The sequence below is a fragment of the Taudactylus pleione genome, unplaced genomic scaffold (genome assembly GCF_031769625.1).
Source record: "Taudactylus pleione unplaced genomic scaffold, aTauple2 ptg000016l, whole genome shotgun sequence".
In the NCBI taxonomy this organism is placed as follows: domain Eukaryota; kingdom Metazoa; phylum Chordata; class Amphibia; order Anura; family Myobatrachidae; genus Taudactylus; species Taudactylus pleione.
In genome coordinates this window covers 15,968,422-15,996,262 of record NW_028284418.1, presented here as the reverse complement: position 1 = coordinate 15,996,262, position 27,841 = coordinate 15,968,422, and the positions used below count along the sequence as shown (strand labels likewise).

General features: G+C 32.9%; 9 non-coding genes across 9 annotated transcripts; all 9 read left to right on the top strand.

Annotated features, from left to right (window-relative positions):
• Window positions 1-3,029: 3,029 nt before the first annotated feature.
• TRNAL-AAG (transfer RNA leucine (anticodon AAG)) lies at window positions 3,030-3,111 on the top strand. Its single transcript has one exon. It is a non-coding gene; the product is annotated as a tRNA-Leu (tRNA).
• Window positions 3,112-4,453: 1,342 nt separating this feature from the next.
• On the top strand, window positions 4,454-4,535 carry TRNAL-AAG (transfer RNA leucine (anticodon AAG)). Its single transcript has one exon. It is a non-coding gene; the product is annotated as a tRNA-Leu (tRNA).
• Window positions 4,536-10,152: 5,617 nt separating this feature from the next.
• Window positions 10,153-10,234, top strand: TRNAL-AAG (transfer RNA leucine (anticodon AAG)). Its single transcript has one exon. It is a non-coding gene; the product is annotated as a tRNA-Leu (tRNA).
• Window positions 10,235-11,576: 1,342 nt separating this feature from the next.
• On the top strand, window positions 11,577-11,658 carry TRNAL-AAG (transfer RNA leucine (anticodon AAG)). Its single transcript has one exon. It is a non-coding gene; the product is annotated as a tRNA-Leu (tRNA).
• Window positions 11,659-14,424: 2,766 nt separating this feature from the next.
• Window positions 14,425-14,506, top strand: TRNAL-AAG (transfer RNA leucine (anticodon AAG)). The gene has a single exon. It is a non-coding gene; the product is annotated as a tRNA-Leu (tRNA).
• A 4,192-nt stretch (window positions 14,507-18,698) lies between these two features.
• On the top strand, window positions 18,699-18,780 carry TRNAL-AAG (transfer RNA leucine (anticodon AAG)). Its single transcript has one exon. It is a non-coding gene; the product is annotated as a tRNA-Leu (tRNA).
• A 4,188-nt stretch (window positions 18,781-22,968) lies between these two features.
• TRNAL-AAG (transfer RNA leucine (anticodon AAG)) lies at window positions 22,969-23,050 on the top strand. Its single transcript has one exon. It is a non-coding gene; the product is annotated as a tRNA-Leu (tRNA).
• A 1,342-nt stretch (window positions 23,051-24,392) lies between these two features.
• On the top strand, window positions 24,393-24,474 carry TRNAL-AAG (transfer RNA leucine (anticodon AAG)). Its single transcript has one exon. It is a non-coding gene; the product is annotated as a tRNA-Leu (tRNA).
• A 1,340-nt stretch (window positions 24,475-25,814) lies between these two features.
• Window positions 25,815-25,896, top strand: TRNAL-AAG (transfer RNA leucine (anticodon AAG)). The gene has a single exon. It is a non-coding gene; the product is annotated as a tRNA-Leu (tRNA).
• The last annotated feature ends 1,945 nt before the right edge of the window (window positions 25,897-27,841 follow it).

Sequence of the window (27,841 nt, the reverse complement as noted above, 5' to 3'; positions counted from 1 at the left end):
TATTTCAATGAAAATAAACAAAATGCAATTCAATAAAAAATATGAATTTCTCATCGATTTTATGTTTAATAATGAACTTTCTTTTAACCTTTGCTGACACTCTTTTCAATTAATACTTTAAAACAAAAAACCCTTTAATTTTGATGTTCTAGATCTGTGAGCTATCCTAATGATATGCACATGTGGTAGCATGGCCGAGCAGTCTAAGGCGCTGGATTAAGGCTCCAGTCTCTTCGGAGGCATGGGTTCAAATCCCTCTGCTGCCATATTTATTATACAAAGAGTAGGCCAGTTATTGATGTCAAACTGATTCTTTTTTTCCATTAGAAAGGATATTACCCAGCTGAAATTTGTTGGTGGAAGATTCCTCTAGCTACTCAACTGTTCATCATTGTTACAAGAGACTTCCCAAATGTTTTAAAAATGTTATCTGCTAACAGTCAAGATGAGCCAAAATTAAGTTGGCATGAAGTAATTAGAAGTAATATCATAACTAATATTTAATTACTGAGTTGTCTTATCATACAATTAGAGATGGAAATGGTGGCAACGTGACTCATTGGTATAAATTGATGGATTTATATTCCGATTTCTATAACTTTCCTATCACTCTGGATTTTAATCTCACAGCTGTCTATTTTAGGCATTTGAATAATACTTCAAAGTTGTTTGGATTCATCAGTTGCGCTAAATGAAGGAAATTTGAAGTCAAATATAATCATTACTTGTTAAATGTACCTGGCTAATTTTGCATTTTATCTCAGCTTTTCCTGACTTTGGGTAAAGTTTTGAATGACATTCCAGATATGAGAGCTAAAATATTTTAAAGTGTACAGCAGGTTGTAGGATGACAGAGCTATTCAAGCCGTTGGAATCAAATCCCACTGCTGCCATATTTATTCTCCAAGGAGAAGATCCAGTGATATATACCAAAGTGGTTTCCTAAAGTAAATAAGGTATAAAAGAAGCTAAATTTGGTTGGTGGAAGCACACCTTTAGCTGTCACATGCAGTAGTTTAAAACAATTTATCATCAACTGATGATTGATCAGATATTAACCAACTGAAAAGGACAAGATCCAGTGACTTATATCAAAGTGGTTTCCTAAAGTATATAAGGTATGAAAGAAGCTACATTTGGTTGGTGGAAGCACACCTTAAGCTGTCACATGCAGTAGTTCAAAACAATTTATCATCAATTCATGATTGATCAGATATTAACCAACTGAAAAAGGATGGTGATAGTATCCTGCATTAGTCACCGAGTTCTAAACCGTTCATCATAGTTGCAACAGTCTTCTCAAACCTTTAAAATAATGATATCTGCTAATAGTAAAGATATTCAAATTTTAATTTTGCATGAATTAATTATGTGCCCTATCAGAACTAATATTTTACTACTTCATGCATCTCAATTTCTTTTGTTATTTCAATGAAAATAAACAAAATGCAATTCAATAAAAAATATGAATTTCTCATCGATTTTATGTTTAATAATGAACTTTCTTTTAACCTTTGCTGACATCTTTTCAATTAATACTTTAAAACAAAAAACCCTTTAATTTTGATGTTCTAGATCTGTGAGCTATCCTAATGATATGCACATGTGGTAGCATGGCCGAGCAGTCTAAGGCGCTGGATTAAGGCTCCAGTCTCTTCGGAGGCATGGGTTCAAATCCCTCTGCTGCCATATTTATTATACAAAGAGTAGGCCAGTTATTGATGTCAAACTGATTCTTTTTTTCCATTAGAAAGGATATTACCCAGCTGAAATTTGTTGGTGGAAGATTCCTCTAGCTACTCAACTGTTCATCATTGTTACAAGAGACTTCCCAAATGTTTTAAAAATGTTATCTGCTAACAGTCAAGATGAGCCAAAATTAAGTTGGCATGAAGTAATTAGAAGTAATATCATAACTAATATTTAATTACTGAGTTGTCTTATCATACAATTAGAGATGGAAATGTTGGCAACGTGACTCATTGGTATAAATTGAAGGATTTATATTTCAATTTCTCTAACTTTTCTATCACTCTGCATTTTAATCTCACAGCTGTCTATTTTAGGCATTTGAATAATACTTCAAAGTTGTTTGGATACATCAGTTGCGCTAAATGAAGGAAATTTGAAGTCAAATATAATCATTACTTGTTAAATGGACCTGGCTAATTTTGCATTTTATCTCAGCTTTTCCTGACTTTGGGTAAAGTTTTGAATGACATTCCAGATATGAGAGCTAAAATATTTTAAAGTGTACAGCAGGTTGTAGGATGACAGAGCTATTCAAGCCGTTGGAATCAAATCCCACTGCTGCCATATTTATTCTCCAAGGAGAAGATCCAGTGATATATATCAAAGTGATTTCCTAAAGTAGATAAGGTATAAAAGAAGCTAAATTTGGTTGGTGGAAGCACACCTTAAGCTGTCACATGCAGTAGTTTAAAACAATTTATCATCAACTGATGATTGATCAGATATTAACCAACTGAAAAGGAGAAGATCCAGTGACTTAATCAAAGTGGTTTCCTAAAGTATATAAGGTATGAAAGAAGCTACATTTGGTTGGTGGAAGCACACCTTAAGCTGTCACATGCAGTAGTTCAAAACAATTTATCATCAATTCATGATTGATCAGATATTAACCAACTGAAAAAGAATGGTGATAGTATCCTGCATTAGTCACCGAGTTCTAAACAGTTCATCATAGTTGCAACAGTCTTCTCAAACCTTTAAAATAATGATATCTGCTAACAGTAAAGATATTCAAATTTTAATTTTGCATGAAGTAATTATGTGCCCAATCAGAACTAATATTTTACTACTTCATGCATCTCAATTTCTTTTGTTATTTCAATGAAAATAAACAAAATGCAATTCAATAAAAAATATGAATTTCTCATCGAATTTATGTTTAATAATGAACTTTCTTTTAACCTTTGCTGACATCTTTTCAATTAATACTTTAAAACAAAAAACCCTTTAATTTTGATGTTCTAGATCTGTGAGCTATCCTAATGATTTGCACATGTGGTAGCATGGCCGAGCGGTCTAAGGCGCTGGATTAAGGATCCAGTCTCTTCGGAGGCGTGGGTTCAAATCCCTCTGCTGCCATATTTATTATACAAAGAGTAGGCCAGTTATTGATGTCAAAGTGATTCTTTTTTTCCATTAGATAGGATATTACCCAGCTGAAATTTGTTGGTGAAAGATTCCTCTAGCTACTCAACAGTTCATCATTGTTACAAGAGACTTCCCAAATGTTTTAAAAATGTTATCTGCTAACAGTCAAGATGAGCCAAAATTAAGTTGGCATGAAGTAATTAGAAGTAATATCATAACTAATATTTAATTACTGAGTTGTCTTATCATACAATTAGAGATGGAAATGTTGGCAACGTGACTCATTGGTATAAATTGAAGGATTTATATTTCGATTTCTCTAACTTTTCTATCACTCTGCATTTTAATCTCACAGCTGTCTATTTTAGGCATTTGAATAATACTTCAAAGTTGTTTGGATACATCAGTTGCGCTAAATGAAGGAAATTTGAAGTCAAATATAATCATTACTTGTTAAATGTACCTGGCTTTTTTTGCATTTTATCTCAGCTTTTCCTGACTTTGGGTAAAGTTTTGAATGACATTCCAGATATGAGAGCTAAAATATTTTAAAGTGTACAGCAGGTTGTAGGATGACAGAGCTATTCAAGCCACTGGAATCAAATCCCACTGCTGCCATGTTTATTCTCCAAGGAGAAGATCCAGTGATATATACCAAAGTGGTTTCCTAAAGTAGGTAAGGTATAAAAGAAGCTAAATTTGGTTGGTGGAAGCACACCTTAAGCTGTCACATGCAGTAGTTTAAAACAATTTATCATCAACTGATGATTGATCAGATATTAACCAACTGAAAAGGAGAAGATCCAGTGACTTATATCAAAGTGGTTTCCTAAAGTATATAAGGTATGAAAGAAGCTACATTTGGTTGGTGGAAGCACACCTTAAGCTGTCACATGCAGTAGTTCAAAACAATTTATCATCAATTCATGATTGATCAGATATTAACCAACTGAAAAAGGATGGTGATAGTATCCTGCATTAGTCACCGAGTTCTAAACAGTTCATCATAGTTGCAACAGTCTTCTCAAACCTTTAAAATAATGATATCTGCTAACAGTAAAGATATTCAAATTTTACTTTTGCATGAACTAATTATGTGCCCTATCAGAACTAATATTTTACTACTTCATGCATCTCAATTTCTTTTTATTATTTCAATGAAAATAAACAAAATGCAATTCAATAAAAAATATGAATTTCTCATCGATTTTATGTTTAATAATGAACTTTCTTTTAACCTTTGCTGACATCTCTTCAATTAATACTTTAAAACAAAAAACCCTTTAATTTTGATGTTCTAGATCTGTGAGCTATCCTAATGATATACACATGTGGTAGCATGGCCGAGCGGTCTAAGGCGCTGGATTAAGGCTCCAGTCTCTTCGGAGGCGTGGGTTCAAATCCCTCTGCTGCCATATTTATTATACAAAGAGTAGGCCAGTTAATGATGTCAAACTGATTCTTTTTTTCCATTAGAAAGGATATTACCCAGCTGAAATTTGTTGGTGTAAGATTCCTCTAGCTACTCAACTGTTCATCATTGTTACAAGAGACTTCCCAAATGTTTTAAAAATGTTATCTGTTAACAGTCAAGATGAGCCAAAATTAAGTTGGCATGAAGTAATTAGAAGTAATATCATAACTAATATTTAATTACTGAGTTGTCTTATCATACAATTAGAGATGGAAATGTTGGCAACGTGACTCATTGGTATAAATTGATGGATTTATATTCAGATTTCTCTAACTTTCCTATCACTCTGTATTTTAATCTCACAGCTGTCTATTTTAGGCATTTGAATAATACTTCAAAGTTGTTTGGATTCATCAGTTGCGCTAAATGAAGGAAATTTGAAGTCAAATATAATCATTACTTGTTAAATGTACCTGGCTTCTTTTCCATTTTATCTCAGCTTTTCCTGACTTTGGGTAAAGTTTTGAATGACATTCCAGATATGAGAGCTAAAATATTTTAAAGTGTACAGCAGGTTGTAGGATGACAGAGCTATTCAAGCCACTGGAATCAAATCCCACTGCTGCCATATTTATTCTCCAAGGAGAAGATCCAGTGATATATACCAAAGTGGTTTCCTAAAGTAGATAAGGTATAAAAGAAGCTAAATTTGGTTGGTGGAAGCACACCTTAAGCTGTCACATGCAGTAGTTTAAAACAATTTATCATCAACTGATGATTGATCAGATATTAACCAACTGAAAAGGAGAAGATCCAGTGACTTATATCAAAGTGGTTTCCTAAAGTATATAAGGTATGAAAGAAGCTACATTTGGTTGGTGGAAGCACACCTTAAGCTGTCACATGCAGTAGTTCAAAACAATTTATCATCAATTCATGATTGATCAGATATTAACCAACTGAAAAAGGATGGTGATAGTATCCTGCATTAGTCACCGAGTTCTAAACAGTTCATCATAGTTGCAACAGTCTTCTCAAACCTTTAAAATAATGATATCTGCTAACAGTAAAGATATTCAAATTTTACTTTTGCATGAACTAATTATGTGCCCTATCAGAACTAATATTTTACTACATCATGCATCTCAATTTCTTTTTATTATTTCAATTAAAATAAACAAAATGCAATTCAATAAAAAATATGAATTTCTCATCGATTTTATGTTTAATAATGAACTTTCTTTTAACCTTTGCTGACATCTTTTCAATTAATACTTTAAAACAAAAAACCCTTTAATTTTGATGTTCTAGATCTGTGAGCTATCCTAATGATATGCACATGTGGTAGCATGGCCGAGCAGTCTAAGGCGCTGGATTAAGGCTCCAGTCTCTTCGGAGGCATGGGTTCAAATCCCTCTGCTGCCATATTTATTATACAAAGAGTAGGCCAGTTATTGATGTCAAACTGATTCTTTTTTTCCATTAGAAAGGATATTACCCAGCTGAAATTTGTTGGTGGAAGATTCCTCTAGCTACTCAACTGTTCATCATTGTTACAAGAGACTTCCCAAATGTTTTAAAAATGTTATCTGCTAACAGTCAAGATGAGCCAAAATTAAGTTGGCATGAAGTAATTAGAAGTAATATCATAACTAATATTTAATTACTGAGTTGTCTTATCATACAATTAGAGATGGAAATGGTGGCAACGTGACTCATTGGTATAAATTGATGGATTTATATTCCGATTTCTATAACTTTCCTATCACTCTGGATTTTAATCTCACAGCTGTCTATTTTAGGCATTTGAATAATACTTCAAAGTTGTTTGGATTCATCAGTTGCGCTAAATGAAGGAAATTTGAAGTCAAATATAATCATTACTTGTTAAATGTACCTGGCTAATTTTGCATTTTATCTCAGCTTTTCCTGACTTTGGGTAAAGTTTTGAATGACATTCCAGATATGAGAGCTAAAATATTTTAAAGTGTACAGCAGGTTGTAGGATGACAGAGCTATTCAAGCCGTTGGAATCAAATCCCACTGCTGCCATATTTATTCTCCAAGGAGAAGATCCAGTGATATATACCAAAGTGGTTTCCTAAAGTAGATAAGGTATAAAAGAAGCTAAATTTGGTTGGTGGAAGCACACCTTAAGCTGTCACATGCAGTAGTTTAAAACAATTTATCATCAACTGATGATTGATCAGATATTAACCAACTGAAAAGGAGAAGATCCAGTGACTTATATCAAAGTGGTTTCCTAAAGTATATAAGGTATGAAAGAAGCTACATTTGGTTGGTGGAAGCACACCTTAAGCTGTCACATGCAGTAGTTCAAAACAATTTATCATCAATTCATGATTGATCAGATATTAACCAACTGAAAAAGGATGGTGATAGTATCCTGCATTAGTCACCGAGTTCTAAACAGTTCATCATAGTTGCAACAGTCTTCTCAAACCTTTAAAATAATGATATCTGCTAACAGTAAAGATATTCAAATTTTACTTTTGCATGAACTAATTATGTGCCCTATCAGAACTAATATTTTACTACTTCATGCATCTCAATTTCTTTTTATTATTTCAATGAAAATAAACAAAATGCAATTCAATAAAAAATATGAATTTCTCATCGATTTTATGTTTAATAATGAACTTTCTTTTAACCTTTGCTGACATCTTTTCAATTAATACTTTAAAACAAAAAAACCTTTAATTTTGATGTTCTAGATCTGTGAGCTATCCTAATGATAAGCACATGTGGTAGCATGGCCGAGCGGTCTAAGGCGCTGGATTAAGGCTACAGTCTCTTCGGAGGCGTGGGTTCAAATCCTTCTGCTGCCCTATTTATTATACAAAGAGTAGGCCAGTTATTGATGTCAAACTAATTCATTTTTTTCCATTAGAAAGGATATTACCCAGCTGAAATTTGTTGGTGAAAGATTCCTCTAGCTACTCAACAGTTCATCATTGTTACAAGAGACTTCCCAAATGTTTTAAAAATGTTATCTGCTAACAGTCAAGATGAGCCAAAATTAAGTTGGCATGAAGTAATTAGAAGTAATATCATAACTAATATTTAATTACTGAGTTGTCTTATCATACAATTAGAGATGGAAATGTTGGCAACGTGACTCATTGGTATAAATTGATGGATTTATTTTCCGATTTCTCTAACTTTTCTATCACTCTGGATTTTAATCTCACAGCTGTCTATTTTAGGCATTTGAATAATACTTCAAAGTTGTTTGGATACATCAGTTGCGCTAAATGAAGGAAATTTGAAGTCAAATATAATTATTACTTGTTAAATGTACCTGGCTTCTTTTGCATTTTATCTCAGCTTTTCCTGACTTTGGGTAAAGTTTTGAATGACATTCCAGATATGAGAGCTAAAATATTTTAAAGTGTACAGCAGGTTGTAGGATGACAGAGCTATTTAAGCCGTTGGAATCAAATCCCACTGCTGCCATATTTATTCTCCAAGGAGAAGATCCAGTGATATATATCAAAGTGATTTCCTAAAGTAGATAAGGTATAAAAGAAGCTAAATTTGGTTGGTGGAAGCACACCTTAAGCTGTCACATGCAGTAGTTTAAAACAATTTATCATCAACTGATGATTGATCAGATATTAACCAACTGAAAAGGAGAAGATCCTGTGACTTATATCAAAGTGGTTTCCTAAAGTAGATAAGGTATAAAAGAAGCTACATTTGGTTGGTGGAAGCACACCTTAAGCTGTCACATGCAGTAGTTCAAAACAATTTATCATCAATTCATGATTGATCAGATATTAACCAACTGAAAAAGGATGGTGATAGTATCCTGCATTAGTCACCGAGTTCTAAACCGTTCATCATAGTTGCAACAGTCTTCTCAAACCTTTAAAATAATGATATCTGCTAACAGTAAAAATATTCAAATTTTAATTTTGCATGAATTAATTATGTGCCCTATCAGAACTAATATTTTACTACTTCATGCATCTCAATTTCTTTTGTTATTTCAATGAAAATAAACAAAATGCAATTCAAAAAAAATATGAATTTCTCATCGATTTTATGTTTAATAATGAACTTTCTTTTAACCTTTGCTGACATCTTTTCAATTAATACTTTAAAACTAAAAAAAAACCCTTTAATTTTGATGTTCTAGATCTGTGAGCTATCCTAATGATATGCACATGTGGTAGCATGGCCGAGCAGTCTAAGGCGCTGGATTAAGGCTCCAGTCTCTTCGGAGGCATGGGTTCAAATCCCTCTGCTGCCATATTTATTATACAAAGAGTAGGCCAGTTATTGATGTCAAACTGATTCTTTTTTTCCATTAGAAAGGATATTACCCAGCTGAAATTTGTTGGTGGAAGATTCCTCTAGCTACTCAACTGTTCATCATTGTTACAAGAGACTTCCCAAATGTTTTAAAAATGTTATCTGCTAACAGTCAAGATGAGCCAAAATTAAGTTGGCATGAAGTAATTAGAAGTAATATCATAACTAATATTTAATTACTGAGTTGTCTTATCATACAATTAGAGATGGAAATGGTGGCAACGTGACTCATTGGTATAAATTGATGGATTTATATTCCGATTTCTATAACTTTCCTATCACTCTGGATTTTAATCTCACAGCTGTCTATTTTAGGCATTTGAATAATACTTCAAAGTTGTTTGGATTCATCAGTTGCGCTAAATGAAGGAAATTTGAAGTCAAATATAATCATTACTTGTTAAATGTACCTGGCTAATTTTGCATTTTATCTCAGCTTTTCCTGACTTTGGGTAAAGTTTTGAATGACATTCCAGATATGAGAGCTAAAATATTTTAAAGTGTACAGCAGGTTGTAGGATGACAGAGCTATTCAAGCCGTTGGAATCAAATCCCACTGCTGCCATATTTATTCTCCAAGGAGAAGATCCAGTGATATATACCAAAGTGGTTTCCTAAAGTAGATAAGGTATAAAAGAAGCTAAATTTGGTTGGTGGAAGCACACCTTAAGCTGTCACATGCAGTAGTTTAAAACAATTTATCATCAACTGATGATTGATCAGATATTAACCAACTGAAAAGGAGAAGATCCAGTGACTTATATCAAAGTGGTTTCCTAAAGTATATAAGGTATGAAAGAAGCTACATTTGGTTGGTGGAAGCACACCTTAAGCTGTCACATGCAGTAGTTCAAAACAATTTATCATCAATTCATGATTGATCAGATATTAACCAACTGAAAAAGGATGGTGATAGTATCCTGCATTAGTCACCGAGTTCTAAACAGTTCATCATAGTTGCAACAGTCTTCTCAAACCTTTAAAATAATGATATCTGCTAACAGTAAAGATATTCAAATTTTACTTTTGCATGAACTAATTATGTGCCCTATCAGAACTAATATTTTACTACTTCATGCATCTCAATTTCTTTTTATTATTTCAATGAAAATAAACAAAATGCAATTCAATAAAAAATATGAATTTCTCATCGATTTTATGTTTAATAATGAACTTTCTTTTAACCTTTGCTGACATCTTTTCAATTAATACTTTAAAACAAAAAACCCTTTAATTTTGATGTTCTAGATCTGTGAGCTATCCTAATGATATACACATGTGGTAGCATGGCCGAGCGGTCTAAGGCGCTGGATTAAGGCTCCAGTCTCTTCGGAGGCGTGGGTTCAAATCCCTCTGCTGCCATATTTATTATACAAAGAGTAGGCCAGTTAATGATGTCAAACTGATTCTTTTTTTCCATTAGAAAGGATATTACCCAGCTGAAATTTGTTGGTGTAAGATTCCTCTAGCTACTCAACTGTTCATCATTGTTACAAGAGACTTCCCAAATGTTTTAAAAATGTTATCTGCTAACAGTCAAGATGAGCCAAAATTAAGTTGGCATGAAGTAATTAGAAGTAATATCATAACTAATATTTAATTACTGAGTTGTCTTATCATACAATTAGAGATGGAAATGTTGGCAACGTGACTCATTGGTATAAATTGAAGGATTTATATTTCGATTTCTCTAACTTTTCTATCACTCTGCATTTTAATCTCACAGCTGTCTATTTTAGGCATTTGAATAATACTTCAAAGTTGTTTGGATACATCAGTTGCGCTAAATGAAGGAAATTTGAAGTCAAATATAATCATTACTTGTTAAATGTACCTGGCTTTTTTTGCATTTTATCTCAGCTTTTCCTGACTTTGGGTAAAGTTTTGAATGACATTCCAGATATGAGAGCTAAAATATTTTAAAGTGTACAGCAGGTTGTAGGATGACAGAGCTATTCAAGCCACTGGAATCAAATCCCACTGCTGCCATGTTTATTCTCCAAGGAGAAGATCCAGTGATATATACCAAAGTGGTTTCCTAAAGTAGGTAAGGTATAAAAGAAGCTAAATTTGGTTGGTGGAAGCACACCTTAAGCTGTCACATGCAGTAGTTTAAAACAATTTATCATCAACTGATGATTGATCAGATATTAACCAACTGAAAAGGAGAAGATCCAGTGACTTATATCAAAGTGGTTTCCTAAAGTATATAAGGTATGAAAGAAGCTACATTTGGTTGGTGGAAGCACACCTTAAGCTGTCACATGCAGTAGTTCAAAACAATTTATCATCAATTCATGATTGATCAGATATTAACCAACTGAAAAAGGATGGTGATAGTATCCTGCATTAGTCACCGAGTTCTAAACAGTTCATCATAGTTGCAACAGTCTTCTCAAACCTTTAAAATAATGATATCTGCTAACAGTAAAGATATTCAAATTTTACTTTTGCATGAACTAATTATGTGCCCTATCAGAACTAATATTTTACTACTTCATGCATCTCAATTTCTTTTTATTATTTCAATGAAAATAAACAAAATGCAATTCAATAAAAAATATGAATTTCTCATCGATTTTATGTTTAATAATGAACTTTCTTTTAACCTTTGCTGACATCTCTTCAATTAATACTTTAAAACAAAAAACCCTTTAATTTTGATGTTCTAGATCTGTGAGCTATCCTAATGATATACACATGTGGTAGCATGGCCGAGCGGTCTAAGGCGCTGGATTAAGGCTCCAGTCTCTTCGGAGGCGTGGGTTCAAATCCCTCTGCTGCCATATTTATTATACAAAGAGTAGGCCAGTTAATGATGTCAAACTGATTCTTTTTTTCCATTAGAAAGGATATTACCCAGCTGAAATTTGTTGGTGTAAGATTCCTCTAGCTACTCAACTGTTCATCATTGTTACAAGAGACTTCCCAAATGTTTTAAAAATGTTATCTGTTAACAGTCAAGATGAGCCAAAATTAAGTTGGCATGAAGTAATTAGAAGTAATATCATAACTAATATTTAATTACTGAGTTGTCTTATCATACAATTAGAGATGGAAATGTTGGCAACGTGACTCATTGGTATAAATTGATGGATTTATATTCAGATTTCTCTAACTTTCCTATCACTCTGTATTTTAATCTCACAGCTGTCTATTTTAGGCATTTGAATAATACTTCAAAGTTGTTTGGATTCATCAGTTGCGCTAAATGAAGGAAATTTGAAGTCAAATATAATCATTACTTGTTAAATGTACCTGGCTTCTTTTCCATTTTATCTCAGCTTTTCCTGACTTTGGGTAAAGTTTTGAATGACATTCCAGATATGAGAGCTAAAATATTTTAAAGTGTACAGCAGGTTGTAGGATGACAGAGCTATTCAAGCCACTGGAATCAAATCCCACTGCTGCCATATTTATTCTCCAAGGAGAAGATCCAGTGATATATACCAAAGTGGTTTCCTAAAGTAGATAAGGTATAAAAGAAGCTAAATTTGGTTGGTGGAAGCACACCTTAAGCTGTCACATGCAGTAGTTTAAAACAATTTATCATCAACTGATGATTGATCAGATATTAACCAACTGAAAAGGAGAAGATCCAGTGACTTATATCAAAGTGGTTTCCTAAAGTATATAAGGTATGAAAGAAGCTACATTTGGTTGGTGGAAGCACACCTTAAGCTGTCACATGCAGTAGTTCAAAACAATTTATCATCAATTCATGATTGATCAGATATTAACCAACTGAAAAAGGATGGTGATAGTATCCTGCATTAGTCACCGAGTTCTAAACAGTTCATCATAGTTGCAACAGTCTTCTCAAACCTTTAAAATAATGATATCTGCTAACAGTAAAGATATTCAAATTTTACTTTTGCATGAACTAATTATGTGCCCTATCAGAACTAATATTTTACTACATCATGCATCTCAATTTCTTTTTATTATTTCAATTAAAATAAACAAAATGCAATTCAATAAAAAATATGAATTTCTCATCGATTTTATGTTTAATAATGAACTTTCTTTTAACCTTTGCTGACATCTTTTCAATTAATACTTTAAAACAAAAAACCCTTTAATTTTGATGTTCTAGATCTGTGAGCTATCCTAATGATATGCACATGTGGTAGCATGGCCGAGCAGTCTAAGGCGCTGGATTAAGGCTCCAGTCTCTTCGGAGGCATGGGTTCAAATCCCTCTGCTGCCATATTTATTATACAAAGAGTAGGCCAGTTATTGATGTCAAACTGATTCTTTTTTTCCATTAGAAAGGATATTACCCAGCTGAAATTTGTTGGTGGAAGATTCCTCTAGCTACTCAACTGTTCATCATTGTTACAAGAGACTTCCCAAATGTTTTAAAAATGTTATCTGCTAACAGTCAAGATGAGCCAAAATTAAGTTGGCATGAAGTAATTAGAAGTAATATCATAACTAATATTTAATTACTGAGTTGTCTTATCATACAATTAGAGATGGAAATGGTGGCAACGTGACTCATTGGTATAAATTGATGGATTTATATTCCGATTTCTATAACTTTCCTATCACTCTGGATTTTAATCTCACAGCTGTCTATTTTAGGCATTTGAATAATACTTCAAAGTTGTTTGGATTCATCAGTTGCGCTAAATGAAGGAAATTTGAAGTCAAATATAATCATTACTTGTTAAATGTACCTGGCTAATTTTGCATTTTATCTCAGCTTTTCCTGACTTTGGGTAAAGTTTTGAATGACATTCCAGATATGAGAGCTAAAATATTTTAAAGTGTACAGCAGGTTGTAGGATGACAGAGCTATTCAAGCCGTTGGAATCAAATCCCACTGCTGCCATATTTATTCTCCAAGGAGAAGATCCAGTGATATATACCAAAGTGGTTTCCTAAAGTAGATAAGGTATAAAAGAAGCTAAATTTGGTTGGTGGAAGCACACCTTAAGCTGTCACATGCAGTAGTTTAAAACAATTTATCATCAACTGATGATTGATCAGATATTAACCAACTGAAAAGGAGAAGATCCAGTGACTTATATCAAAGTGGTTTCCTAAAGTATATAAGGTATGAAAGAAGCTACATTTGGTTGGTGGAAGCACACCTTAAGCTGTCACATGCAGTAGTTCAAAACAATTTATCATCAATTCATGATTGATCAGATATTAACCAACTGAAAAAGGATGGTGATAGTATCCTGCATTAGTCACCGAGTTCTAAACAGTTCATCATAGTTGCAACAGTCTTCTCAAACCTTTAAAATAATGATATCTGCTAACAGTAAAGATATTCAAATTTTACTTTTGCATGAACTAATTATGTGCCCTATCAGAACTAATATTTTACTACTTCATGCATCTCAATTTCTTTTTATTATTTCAATGAAAATAAACAAAATGCAATTCAATAAAAAATATGAATTTCTCATCGATTTTATGTTTAATAATGAACTTTCTTTTAACCTTTGCTGACATCTTTTCAATTAATACTTTAAAACAAAAAACCCTTTAATTTTGATGTTCTAGATCTGTGAGCTATCCTAATGATATACACATGTGGTAGCATGGCCGAGCGGTCTAAGGCGCTGGATTAAGGCTCCAGTCTCTTCGGAGGCGTGGGTTCAAATCCCTCTGCTGCCATATTTATTATACAAAGAGTAGGCCAGTTAATGATGTCAAACTGATTCTTTTTTTCCATTAGAAAGGATATTACCCAGCTGAAATTTGTTGGTGTAAGATTCCTCTAGCTACTCAACTGTTCATCATTGTTACAAGAGACTTCCCAAATGTTTTAAAAATGTTATCTGCTAACAGTCAAGATGAGCCAAAATTAAGTTGGCATGAAGTAATTAGAAGTAATATCATAACTAATATTTAATTACTGAGTTGTCTTATCATACAATTAGAGATGGAAATGTTGGCAACGTGACTCATTGGTATAAATTGATGGATTTATATTCAGATTTCTCTAACTTTCCTATCACTCTGTATTTTAATCTCACAGCTGTCTATTTTAGGCATTTGAATAATACTTCAAAGTTGTTTGGATTCATCAGTTGCGCTAAATGAAGGAAATTTGAAGTCAAATATAATCATTACTTGTTAAATGTACCTGGCTTCTTTTGCATTTTATCTCAGCTTTTCCTGACTTTGGGTAAAGTTTTGAATGACATTCCAGATATGAGAGCTAAAATATTTTAAAGTGTACAGCAGGTTGTAGGATGACAGAGCTATTCAAGCCACTGGAATCAAATCCCACTGCTGCCATATTTATTCTCCAAGGAGAAGATCCAGTGATATATACCAAAGTGGTTTCCTAAAGTAGATAAGGTATAAAAGAAGCTAAATTTGGTTGGTGGAAGCACACCTTAAGCTGTCACATGCAGTAGTTTAAAACAATTTATCATCAACTGATGATTGATCAGATATTAACCAACTGAAAAGGAGAAGATCCAGTGACTTATATCAAAGTGGTTTCCTAAAGTATATAAGGTATGAAAGAAGCTACATTTGGTTGGTGGAAGCACACCTTAAGCTGTCACATGCAGTAGTTCAAAACAATTTATCATCAATTCATGATTGATCAGATATTAACCAACTGAAAAAGGATGGTGATAGTATCCTGCATTAGTCACCGAGTTCTAAACAGTTCATCATAGTTGCAACAGTCTTCTCAAACCTTTAAAATAATGATATCTGCTAACAGTAAAGATATTCAAATTTTACTTTTGCATGAACTAATTATGTGCCCTATCAGAACTAATATTTTACTACTTCATGCATCTCAATTTCTTTTTATTATTTCAATTAAAATAAACAAAATGCAATTCAATAAAAAATATGAATTTCTCATCGATTTTATGTTTAATAATGAACTTTCTTTTAACCTTTGATGACATCTTTTCAATTAATACTTTAAAACAAAAAACCCTTTAATTTTGATGTTCTAGATCTGTGAGCTATCCTAATGATAAGCACATGTGGTAGCATGGCCGAGCGGTCTAAGGCGCTGGATTAAGGCTACAGTCTCTTCGGAGGCATGGGTTCAAATCCTTCTGCTGCCCTATTTATTATACAAAGAGTAGGCCAGTTATTGATGTCAAACTAATTCATTTTTTTCCATTAGAAAGGATATTACCCAGCTGAAATTTGTTGGTGAAAGATTCCTCTAGCTACTCAACAGTTCATCATTGTTACAAGAGACTTCCCAAATGTTTTAAAAATGTTATCTGCTAACAGTCAAGATGAGCCAAAATTAAGTTGGCATGAAGTAATTAGAAGTAATATCATAACTAATATTTAATTACTGAGTTGTCTTATCATACAATTAGAGATGGAAATGTTGGCAACGTGACTCATTGGTATAAATTGATGGATTTATTTTCCGATTTCTCTAACTTTTCTATCACTCTGGATTTTAATCTCACAGCTGTCTATTTTAGGCATTTGAATAATACTTCAAAGTTGTTTGGATACATCAGTTGCGCTAAATGAAGGAAATTTGAAGTCAAATATAATTATTACTTGTTAAATGTACCTGGCTTCTTTTGCATTTTATCTCAGCTTTTCCTGACTTTGGGTAAAGTTTTGAATGACATTCCAGATATGAGAGCTAAAATATTTTAAAGTGTACAGCAGGTTGTAGGATGACAGAGCTATTTAAGCCGTTGGAATCAAATCCCACTGCTGCCATATTTATTCTCCAAGGAGAAGATCCAGTGATATATATCAAAGTGATTTCCTAAAGTAGATAAGGTATAAAAGAAGCTAAATTTGGTTGGTGGAAGCACACCTTAAGCTGTCACATGCAGTAGTTTAAAACAATTTATCATCAACTGATGATTGATCAGATATTAACCAACTGAAAAGGAGAAGATCCTGTGACTTATATCAAAGTGGTTTCCTAAAGTAGATAAGGTATAAAAGAAGCTACATTTGGTTGGTGGAAGCACACCTTAAGCTGTCACATGCAGTAGTTCAAAACAATTTATCATCAATTCATGATTGATCAGATATTAACCAACTGAAAAAGGATGGTGATAGTATCCTGCATTAGTCACCGAGTTCTAAACCGTTCATCATAGTTGCAACAGTCTTCTCAAACCTTTAAAATAATGATATCTGCTAACAGTAAAAATATTCAAATTTTAATTTTGCATGAATTAATTATGTGCCCTATCAGAACTAATATTTTACTACTTCATGCATCTCAATTTCTTTTGTTATTTCAATGAAAATAAACAAAATGCAATTCAAAAAAAATATGAATTTCTCATCGATTTTATGTTTAATAATGAACTTTCTTTTAACCTTTGCTGACATCTTTTCAATTAATACTTTAAAACTAAAAAAAAACCCTTTAATTTTGTGTTCTAGATCTGTGAGCTATCCTAATGATATGCACATGTGGTAGCATGGCCGAGCAGTCTAATGCGCTGGATTAAGGCTCCAGTCTCTTCGGAGGCATGGGTTCAAATCCCTCTGCTGCCATATTTATTATACAAAGAGTAGGCCAGTTATTGATGTCAAACTGATTCTTTTTTTCCATTAGAAAGGATATTACCCAGCTGAAATTTGTTGGTGGAAGATTCCTCTAGCTTCTCAACTGTTCATCATTGTTACAAGAGACTTCCCAAATGTTTTAAAAATGTTATCTGCTAACAGTCAAGATGAGCCAAAATTAAGTTGGCATGAAGTAATTAGAAGTAATATCATAACTAATATTTAATTACTGAGTTGTCTTATCATACAATTAGAGATGGAAATGGTGGCAACGTGACTCATTGGTATAAATTGATGGATTTATATTCCGATTTCTATAACTTTCCTATCACTCTGGATTTTAATCTCACAGCTGTCTATTTTAGGCATTTGAATAATACTTCAAAGTTGTTTGGATTCATCAGTTGCGCTAAATGAAGGAAATTTGAAGTCAAATATAATCATTACTTGTTAAATGTACCTGGCTAATTTTGCATTTTATCTCAGCTTTTCCTGACTTTGGGTAAAGTTTTGAATGACATTCCAGATATGAGAGCTAAAATATTTTAAAGTGTACAGCAGGTTGTAGGATGACAGAGCTATTCAAGCCGTTGGAATCAAATCCCACTGCTGCCATATTTATTCTCCAAGGAGAAGATCCAGTGATATATACCAAAGTGGTTTCCTAAAGTAGATAAGGTATAAAAGAAGCTAAATTTGGTTGGTGGAAGCACACCTTAAGCTGTCACATGCAGTAGTTTAAAACAATTTATCATCAACTGATGATTGATCAGATATTAACCAACTGAAAAGGAGAAGATCCAGTGACTTATATCAAAGTGGTTTCCTAAAGTATATAAGGTATGAAAGAAGCTACATTTGGTTGGTGGAAGCACACCTTAAGCTGTCACATGCAGTAGTTCAAAACAATTTATCATCAATTCATGATTGATCAGATATTAACCAACTGAAAAAGGATGGTGATAGTATCCTGCATTAGTCACCGAGTTCTAAACAGTTCATCATAGTTGCAACAGTCTTCTCAAACCTTTAAAATAATGATATCTGCTAACAGTAAAGATATTCAAATTTTACTTTTGCATGAACTAATTATGTGCCCTATCAGAACTAATATTTTACTACTTCATGCATCTCAATTTCTTTTTATTATTTCAATGAAAATAAACAAAATGCAATTCAATAAAAAATATGAATTTCTCATCGATTTTATGTTTAATAATGAACTTTCTTTTAACCTTTGCTGACATCTTTTCAATTAATACTTTAAAACAAAAAACCCTTTAATTTTGATGTTCTAGATCTGTGAGCTATCCTAATGATATACACATGTGGTAGCATGGCCGAGCGGTCTAAGGCGCTGGATTAAGGCTCCAGTCTCTTCGGAGGCGTGGGTTCAAATCCCTCTGCTGCCATATTTATTATACAAAGAGTAGGCCAGTTAATGATGTCAAACTGATTCTTTTTTTCCATTAGAAAGGATATTACCCAGCTGAAATTTGTTGGTGTAAGATTCCTCTAGCTACTCAACTGTTCATCATTGTTACAAGAGACTTCCCAAATGTTTTAAAAATGTTATCTGCTAACAGTCAAGATGAGCCAAAATTAAGTTGGCATGAAGTAATTAGAAGTAATATCATAACTAATATTTAATTACTGAGTTGTCTTATCATACAATTAGAGATGGAAATGTTGGCAACGTGACTCATTGGTATAAATTGATGGATTTATATTCAGATTTCTCTAACTTTCCTATCACTCTGTATTTTAATCTCACAGCTGTCTATTTTAGGCATTTGAATAATACTTCAAAGTTGTTTGGATTCATCAGTTGCGCTAAATGAAGGAAATTTGAAGTCAAATATAATCATTACTTGTTAAATGTACCTGGCTTCTTTTGCATTTTATCTCAGCTTTTCCTGACTTTGGGTAAAGTTTTGAATGACATTCCAGATATGAGAGCTAAAATATTTTAAAGTGTACAGCAGGTTGTAGGATGACAGAGCTATTCAAGCCACTGGAATCAAATCCCACTGCTGCCATATTTATTCTCCAAGGAGAAGATCCAGTGATATATACCAAAGTGGTTTCCTAAAGTAGATAAGGTATAAAAGAAGCTAAATTTGGTTGGTGGAAGCACACCTTAAGCTGTCACATGCAGTAGTTTAAAACAATTTATCATCAACTGATGATTGATCAGATATTAACCAACTGAAAAGGAGAAGATCCAGTGACTTATATCAAAGTGGTTTCCTTAAGTATATAAGGTATGAAAGAAGCTACATTTGGTTGGTGGAAGCACACCTTAAGCTGTCACATGCAGTAGTTCAAAACAATTTATCATCAATTCATGATTGATCAGATATTAACCAACTGAAAAAGGATGGTGATAGTATCCTGCATTAGTCACCGAGTTCTAAACAGTTCATCATAGTTGCAACAGTCTTCTCAAACCTTTAAAATAATGATATCTGCTAACAGTAAAGATATTCAAATTTTACTTTTCCATGAACTAATTATGTGCCCTATCAGAACTAATATTTTACTACTTCATGCATCTCAATTTCTTTTTATTATTTCAATTAAAATAAACAAAATGCAATTCAATAAAAAATATGAATTTCTCATCGATTTTATGTTTAATAATGAACTTTCTTTTAACCTTTGCTGACATCTTTTCAATTAATACTTTAAAACAAAAAACCCTTTAATTTTGATGTTCTAGATCTGTGAGCTATCCAAATGATATGCACATGTGGTAGCATGGCCAAGCGGTCTAAGGCGCTGGATTAAGGCTACAGTCTTTTCGGAGGCGTGGGTTCAAATCCCACTGCTGCCATATTTATTATACAAAGAGTAGGCCAGTTATTGATGTCAAACTGATTCTTTTTTTCCATTAGATAGGATATTACCCAGCTGAAATTTGTTGGTGAAAGATTCCTCTAGCTACTCAACAGTTCATCATTGTTACAAGAGACTTCCCAAATGTTTTAAAAATGTTATCTGCTAACAGTCAAGATGAGCCAAAATTAAGTTGGCATGAAGTAATTAGAAGTAATATCATAACTAATATTTAATTACTGAGTTGTCTTATCATACAATTAGAGATGGAAATGTTGGCAACGTGACTCATTGGTATAAATTGATGGATTTATTTTCCGATTTCTCTAACTTTTCTATCACTCTGGATTTTAATCTCACAGCTGTCTATTTTAGGCATTTGAATAATACTTCAAAGTTGTTTGGATACATCAGTTGCGCTAAATGAAGGAAATTTGAAGTCAAATATAATTATTACTTGTTAAATGTACCTGGCTTCTTTTGCATTTTATCTCAGCTTTTCCTGACTTTGGGTAAAGTTTTGAATGACATTCCAGATATGAGAGCTAAAATATTTTAAAGTGTACAGCAGGTTGTAGGATGACAGAGCTATTTAAGCCGTTGGAATCAAATCCCACTGCTGCCATATTTATTCTCCAAGGAGAAGATCCAGTGATATATATCAAAGTGATTTCCTAAAGTAGATAAGGTATAAAAGAAGCTAAATTTGGTTGGTGGAAGCACACCTTAAGCTGTCACATGCAGTAGTTTAAAACAATTTATCATCAACTGATGATTGATCAGATATTAACCAACTGAAAAGGAGAAGATCCTGTGACTTATATCAAAGTGGTTTCCTAAAGTAGATAAGGTATAAAAGAAGCTACATTTGGTTGGTGGAAGCACACCTTAAGCTGTCACATGCAGTAGTTCAAAACAATTTATCATCAATTCATGATTGATCAGATATTAACCAACTGAAAAAGGATGGTGATAGTATCCTGCATTAGTCACCGAGTTCTAAACCGTTCATCATAGTTGCAACAGTCTTCTCAAACCTTTAAAATAATGATATCTGCTAACAGTAAAGATATTCAAATTTTAATTTTGCATTTATTAATTATGTGCCCTATCAGAACTAATATTTTACTACTTCATGCATCTCAATTTCTTTTGTTATTTCAATGAAAATAAACAAAATGCAATTCAAAAAAAATATGAATTTCTCATCGATTTTATGTTTAATAATGAACTTTCTTTTAACCTTTGCTGACATCTTTTCAATTAATACTTTAAAACAAAAAACCCTTTAATTTTGATGTTCTAGATCTGTGAGCTATCCTAATGATATGCACATGTGGCAGCATGGCCGAGCAGTCTAAGGCGCTGGATTAAGGCTCCAGTCTCTTCGGAGGCATGGGTTCAAATCCCTCTGCTGCCATATTTATTATACAAAGAGTAGGCCAGTTATTGATGTCAAACTGATTCTTTTTTTCCATTAGAAAGGATATTACCCAGCTGAAATTTGTTGGTGGAAGATTCCTCTAGCTACTCAACTGTTCATCATTGTTACAAGAGACTTCCCAAATGTTTTAAAAATGTTATCTGCTAACAGTCAAGATGAGCCAAAATTAAGTTGGCATGAAGTAATTAGAAGTAATATCATAACTAATATTTAATTACTGAGTTGTCTTATCATACAATTAGAGATGGAAATGGTGGCAACGTGACTCATTGGTATAAATTGATGGATTTATATTCCGATTTCTATAACTTTCCTATCACTCTGGATTTTAATCTCACAGCTGTCTATTTTAGGCATTTGAATAATACTTCAAAGTTGTTTGGATTCATCAGTTGCGCTAAATGAAGGAAATTTGAAGTCAAATATAATCATTACTTGTTAAATGTACCTGGCTAATTTTGCATTTTATCTCAGCTTTTCCTGACTTTGGGTAAAGTTTTGAATGACATTCCAGATATGAGAGCTAAAATATTTTAAAGTGTACAGCAGGTTGTAGGATGACAGAGCTATTCAAGCCGTTGGAATCAAATCCCACTGCTGCCATATTTATTCTCCAAGGAGAAGATCCAGTGATATATACCAAAGTGGTTTCCTAAAGTAGATAAGGTATAAAAGAAGCTAAATTTGGTTGGTGGAATCACACCTTAAGCTGTCACATGCAGTAGTTTAAAACAATTTATCATCAACTGATGATTGATCAGATATTAACCAACTGAAAAGGAGAAGATCCAGTGACTTATATCAAAGTGGTTTCCTAAAGTATATAAGGTATGAAAGAAGCTACATTTGGTTGGTGGAAGCACACCTTAAGCTGTCACATGCAGTAGTTCAAAACAATTTATCATCAATTCATGATTGATCAGATATTAACCAACTGAAAAAGGATGGTGATAGTATCCTGCATTAGTCACCGAGTTCTAAACAGTTCATCATAGTTGCAACAGTCTTCTCAAACCTTTAAAATAATGATATCTGCTAACAGTAAAGATATTCAAATTTTACTTTTGCATGAACTAATTATGTGCCCTATCAGAACTAATATTTTACTACTTCATGCATCTCAATTTCTTTTTATTATTTCAATGAAAATAAACAAAATGCAATTCAATAAAAAATATGAATTTCTCATCGATTTTATGTTTAATAATGAACTTTCTTTTAACCTTTGCTGACATCTTTTCAATTAATACTTTAAAACAAAAAACCCTTTAATTTTGATGTTCTAGATCTGTGAGCTATCCTAATGATATACACATGTGGTAGCATGGCCGAGCGGTCTAAGGCGCTGGATTAAGGCTCCAGTCTCTTCGGAGGCGTGGGTTCAAATCCCTCTGCTGCCATATTTATTATACAAAGAGTAGGCCAGTTAATGATGTCAAACTGATTCTTTTTTTCCATTAGAAAGGATATTACCCAGCTGAAATTTGTTGGTGTAAGATTCCTCTAGCTACTCAACTGTTCATCATTGTTACAAGAGACTTCCCAAATGTTTTAAAAATGTTATCTGCTAACAGTCAAGATGAGCCAAAATTAAGTTGGCATGAAGTAATTAGAAGTAATATCATAACTAATATTTAATTACTGAGTTGTCTTATCATACAATTAGAGATGGAAATGTTGGCAACGTGACTCATTGGTATAAATTGATGGATTTATATTCCGATTTCTCTAACTTTCCTATCACTCTGTATTTTAATCTCACAGCTGTCTATTTTAGGCATTTGAATAATACTTCAAAGTTGTTTGGATTCATCAGTTGCGCTAAATGAAGGAAATTTGAAGTCAAATATAATCATTACTTGTTAAATGTACCTGGCTTCTTTTGCATTTTATCTCAGCTTTTCCTGACTTTGGGTAAAGTTTTGAATGACATTCCAGATATGAGAGCTAAAATATTTTAAAGTGTACAGCAGGTTGTAGGATGACAGAGCTATTCAAGCCACTGGAATCAAATCCCACTGCTGCCATATTTATTCTCCAAGGAGAAGATCCAGTGATATATACCAAAGTGGTTTCCTAAAGTAGATAAGGTATAAAAGAAGCTAAATCTGGTTGGTGGAAGCACACCTTAAGCTGTCACATGCAGTAGTTTAAAACAATTTATCATCAACTGATGATTGATCAGATATTAACCAACTGAAAAGGAGAAGATCCAGTGACTTATATCAAAGTGGTTTCCTAAAGTATATAAGGTATGAAAGAAGCTACATTTGGTTGGTGGAAGCACACCTTAAGCTGTCACATGCAGTAGTTCAAAACAATTTATCATCAATTCATGATTGATCAGATATTAACCAACTGAAAAAGGATGGTGATAGTATCCTGCATTAGTCACCGAGTTCTAAACAGTTCATCATAGTTGCAACAGTCTTCTCAAACCTTTACAATAATGATATCTGCTAACAGTAAAGATATTCAAATTTTACTTTTGCATGAACTAATTATGTGCCCTATCAGAACTAATATTTTACTACTTCATGCATCTCAATTTCTTTTTATTATTTCAATGAAAATAAACAAAATGCAATTCAATAAAAAATATGAATTTCTCATCGATTTTATGTTTAATAATGAACTTTCTTTTAACCTTTGCTGACATCTTTTCAATTAATACTTTAAAACAAAAAACCCTTTAATTTTGATGTTCTAGATCTGTGAGCTATCCAAATGATATGCACATGTGGTAGCATGGCCAAGCGGTCTAAGGCGCTGGATTAAGGCTCCAGTCTCTTCGGAGGCGTGGGTTCAAATCCCACTGCTGCCATATTTATTATACAAAGAGTAGGCCAGTTATTGATGTCAAACTGATTCTTTTTTTCCATTAGATAGGATATTACCCAGCTGAAATTTGTTGGTGAAAGATTCCTCTAGCTACTCAACAGTTCATCATTGTTACAAGAGACTTCCCAAATGTTTTAAAAATGTTATCTGCTAACAGTCAAGATGAGCCAAAATTAAGTTGGCATGAAGTAATTAGAAGTAATATCATAACTAATATTTAATTACTGAGTTGTCTTATCATACAATTAGAGATGGAAATGTTGGCAACGTGACTCATTGGTATAAATTGATGGATTTATTTTCCGATTTCTCTAACTTTTCTATCACTCTGGATTTTAATCTCACAGCTGTCTATTTTAGGCATTTGAATAATACTTCAAAGTTGTTTGGATACATCAGTTGCGCTAAATGAAGGAAATTTGAAGTCAAATATAATTATTACTTGTTAAATGTACCTGGCTTCTTTTGCATTTTATCTCAGCTTTTCCTGACTTTGGGTAAAGTTTTGAATGACATTCCAGATATGAGAGCTAAAATATTTTAAAGTGTACAGCAGGTTGTAGGATGACAGAGCTATTTAAGCCGTTGGAATCAAATCCCACTGCTGTCATATTTATTCTCCAAGGAGAAGATCCAGTGATATATATCAATGTGATTTCCTAAAGTAGATAAGGTATAAAAGAAGCTAAATTTGGTTGGTGGAAGCACACCTTAAGCTGTCACATGCAGTAGTTTAAAACAATTTATCATCAACTGATGATTGATCAGATATTAACCAACTGAAAAGGAGAAGATCCTGTGACTTATATCAAAGTGGTTTCCTAAAGTAGATAAGGTATAAAAGAAGCTACATTTGGTTGGTGGAAGCACACCTTAAGCTGTCACATGCAGTAGTTCAAAACAATTTATCATCAATTCATGATTGATCAGATATTAACCAACTGAAAAAGGATGGTGATAGTATCCTGCATTAGTCACCGAGTTCTAAACCGTTCATCATAGTTGCAACAGTCTTCTCAAACCTTTAAAATAATGATATCTGCTAACAGTAAAGATATTCAAATTTTAATTTTGCATGAATTAATTATATGCCCTATCAGAACTAATATTTTACTACTTCATGCATCTCAATTTCTTTTGTTATTTCAATGAAAATAAACAAAATGCAATTCAAAAAAAATATGAATTTCTCATCGATTTTATTTTTAATAATGAACTTTCTTTTAACCTTTGCTGACATCTTTTCAATTAATACTTTAAAACAAAAAAACCTTTAATTTTGATGTTCTAGATCTGTGAGCTATCCTAATGATAAGCACATGTGGTAGCATGGCCGAGGGGTGTAAGGCGCTGGATTAAGGCTCCAGTCTCTTCGGAGGCGTGGGTTCAAATCCCTCTGCTGCCATATTTATTATACAAAGAGTAGGCCAGTTATTGATGTCAAACTGATTCTTTTTTTCCATTAGAAAGGATATTACCCAGCTGAAATTTGTTGGTGGAAGATTCCTCTAGCTACTCAACAGTTCATCATTGTTACAAGAGACTTCACAAATGTTTTAAAAATGTTATCTGCTAACAGTCAAGATGAGCCAAAATTAAGTTGGCATGAAGTAACTAGAAGTAATATCATCACTAATATTTAATTACTGAGTTGTCTTATCATACAATTAGAGATGGAAATGTTGGCAACGTGACTCATTGGTATAAATTGATGGATTTATATTCAGATTTCTCTAACTTTTCTATCACTCTGGATTTTAATCTCACAGCTGTCTATTTTAGGCATTTGAATAATACTTCAAAGTTGTTTGGATACATCAGTTGCGCTAAATGAAGGAAATTTGAAGTCAAATATAATCATTACTTGTTAAATGTACCTGGCTTCTTTTGCATTTTATCTCAGCTTTTCCTGACTTTGGGTAAAGTTTTGAATGACATTCCAGATATGAGAGCTAAAATATTTTAAAGTGTACAGCAGGTTGTAGGATGACAGAGCTATTCAAGCTGTTGGAATCAAATCCCACTGCTGCCATATTTATTCTCCAAGAAGAAGATCCAGTGATGTATATCAAAGTGGTTTCCTAAAGTAGATAAGGTATAAAAGAAGCTAAATTTGGTTGGTGGAAGCACACCTTAAGCTGTCACATGCAGTAGTTTAAAACAATTTATCATCAACTGATGATTGATCAGATATTAACCAACTGAAAAGGAGAAGATCCAGTGACTTATATCAAAGTGGTTTCCTAAAGTAGATAAGGTATAAAAGAAGCTACATTTGGTTGGTGGAAGCACACCTTAAGCTGTCACATGCAGTAGTTCAAAACAATTTATCATCAATTCATGATTGATCAGATATTAACCAACTGAAAAAGGATGGTGATAGTATCCTGCATTAGTCACCGAGTTCTAAACCGTTCATCATAGTTGCAACAGTCTTCTCAAACCTTTAAAATAATGATATCTGCTAACAGTAAAGATATTCAAATTTTAATTTTACATGAATTAATTATGTGCCCTATCAGAACTAATATTTTACTACTTCATGCATCTCAATTTCTTTTGTTATTTCAATGAAAATAAACAAAATGCAATTCAATAAAAAATATGAATTTCTCATCGATTTTATGTTTAATAATGAACTTTCTTTTAACCTTTGCTGACATCTTTTCAATTAATACTTTAAAACAAAAAACCCTTTAATTTTGATGTTCTAGATCTGTGAGCTATCCTAATAATATGCACATGTGGTAGCATGGCCGAGCGGTCTAAGGCGCTGGATTAAGGCTCCAGTCTCTTCGGAGGCGTGGGTTCAAATCTCTCTGCTGCCCTATTTATTATACAAAGAGTAGGCCAGTTATTGATGTCAAACTGATTCTTTTTTTCCATTAGAAAGGATATTACCCAGCTGAAATTTGTTGGTGGAAGATTCCTCTAGCTACTCAACTGTTCATCATTGTTACAAGAGACTTCCCAAATGTTTTAAAAATGTTATCTGCTAACAGTCAAGATGAGCCAAAATTAAGTTGGCATGAAGTAATTAGAAGTAATATCATAACTAATATTTAATTACTGAGTTGTCTTATCATACAATTAGAGATGGAAATGTTGGCAACGTGACTCATTGGTATAAATTGATGGATTTATATTCCGATTTCTCTAACTTTCCTATCACTCTGGATTTTAATCTCACTGCTGTCTATTTTAGGCATTTGAATAATACTTCAAAGTTGTTTGGATTCATCAGTTGCGCTAAATGAAGGAAATTTGAAGTCAAATATAATCATTACTTGTTAAATGTACCTGGCTAATTTTGCATTTTATCTCAGCTTTTCCTGACTTTGGGTAAAGTT